This window comes from Tupaia chinensis, unplaced genomic scaffold (assembly GCF_000334495.1).
Source record: "Tupaia chinensis unplaced genomic scaffold, TupChi_1.0 Scaffold000074_1, whole genome shotgun sequence".
Taxonomy (NCBI): domain Eukaryota; kingdom Metazoa; phylum Chordata; class Mammalia; order Scandentia; family Tupaiidae; genus Tupaia; species Tupaia belangeri.
The window spans coordinates 8923325-8925473 of NW_006159534.1; positions in this window are offsets into that span (position 1 = coordinate 8923325).

The following is a 2149-nucleotide window of genomic DNA, read 5'->3' on the forward strand; positions in this document are numbered from 1 at the left end:
GGTGGGGAGCCAGGGCTGCGGGGAGCGCAGTCACCGCTCGGTCACCGCGATGGCCTCGCACACCCTTCTCTCCTCACCCAGCTTGAAAGCCTCGCTTCCACTCAGTCATCACTTACACAGTCATTATTTCGAAATTTTAAAAAGATTATTTCATTTAACTTTAGTTATTTACGCATTTTAATTTGACGAGAGAGAGAGAGAGAGAGAGAGAGAGAGAGAGAGAGCGAGCGAGCCAGCCAGCCGCCAGGTCCAGTACTCCAACCACAGTCAGCCATGTGGGAGTCCAGCGCCCTCAACCACCACGTCACCTACCGACCCCTGTATTTTGAAATTTTTATGAGTATCTGCCATACCACGTGCTAGCAGGAGGTTTCCTCGAAGGACTAGCCCCCTGGGCTTCTCCCCTTCCCAGGAAAATTGAGTAACTCACCTACACGGTCCTACCCACTGCTTAATACAAAGGAAAACAAGATATTGAAAAGTTTGGGGTAGGGTGCCAGCCAAGCGGTCTTACAACAGAAAAACCATGAAAAAAAAAACCAAAAAACAGTAAGTGGACAGAGCTGGAGGCCATGTCCAAGGACTTATAAAAGTGTACTGTGATGATAAAGGGTAGGCTTCCTGTCCCCGTGGTGTGAACCCCAAATAAGCAAAATCCTTCAAGACCGCCTAAGTGGCTATCTGGGGCCTAACTTCAAAACAGAGTCTGGCAGCTGTCTGCTGATTGGAATCTCTCACAGACTCTCTGTCACCAGGAAAAAATAAATTTTAAAAGTGTATTTGTTTGTTCTATGAGAGACAAAGGGAACAGGCACCCAAGTGGAGTCCTCACAGCATTTTCCACACCCAATGAGTGTGCTTACCTGATGTGTACAGACAGACCTCTGGATGTGAACCTGGGACCTTCCTATACGGCTTCAGCATTGCAGAGCATTACATTACCTGGCTACCACAGCAGGCCTGCAAATTGAACTTTTACTTTTTGTTGTTGTTGAGATTTTTGCTATAGGGTACATGTACTTGCTGGAGATGAGAGAGAGAGAGAGAGAGAGAGAGAACGTGAGACAGCAATCCTTTCTTCATTCTCTTCTTAGGATATTGGGCACACGTGAACAGGCATCCAGAGTGAGTTTCAAGCTCCTAGGTCAGGGACTCATGGGAGTCCAGTGCCTTAACCACTATGCCATCTGCTGGCTCTCTTAATCTCTTTTCTTTTAAGCTTATTTTATTCATGATAGAGAATGTCTGTGCAGGAGGGGAACACCCTCAGTAGGGTCTTGTCATGCTGCTATTCCCTTTCCACAGCCCTTCAACTCGTCAGGATCCAAGGCATGTGCACACATTCCAAGTGTTTTCAGGCCAACCAAGACATGGATCTTTTGAAATTTTTGCACTGTCAAGTTACCTAACCAATAGACAGCAACCCACATCCACCAATCAGGACTGAACAAGCTTGCGTCCTTTATTTGCATAGAAGACCTAAGTGTAAACATGGATGGAACCCTTTCCTATAAAAAATTATCATTCTTTGTTCTCTCAAGGTGTACTATTGGTTTGACATGGAGGCTATAGTTTTTCAGTTTGCAAACTGGAATAAAGTCTCTCTTTGTCTCTAAATTCCTTTAGGAGAATTTTGGTAACAGAAGGAATTGGCATTAGAGTGGGACTGAGGCAAAGACCCAGGCTGGACCCCAAGACCTGCCAATATCATTCTCCCTGTCCTCTAAAGTAGGAGTAGGTCTATCCTGTTACCGAGGCCTGTAAACCCCTTCACTGGTGGTGACCGCCTGGGCTGTGCCCTCGGAGCTTCAACCTAAATCTATTATAGTAGGTATAGAGAGGTAGATGCTATATTTAGAACAGCACACATTTTCCACTGGGCCCAGTGGCAATAAAAATATAGTACAAGTCAAATATAGGTTGTGAACGTGATCACACGCTGCAAGGGCTGCTTCTGTCTCTGATGCGGAACATCCCCCAACAAGGCTCCCCAGGAAGATCTTTGTCCTTAGTCACACTTGCAGGCTGTCCTTGGCCCTGGTGACTAGCAGAGTTTGTGGAAGCTAAAATAATTACTTTCTTAGAGGGTGTTTATTCATCCTACCTCTGTTCAAAAGATCAGTAAAGAATGATTAAGTTCAGTATAACC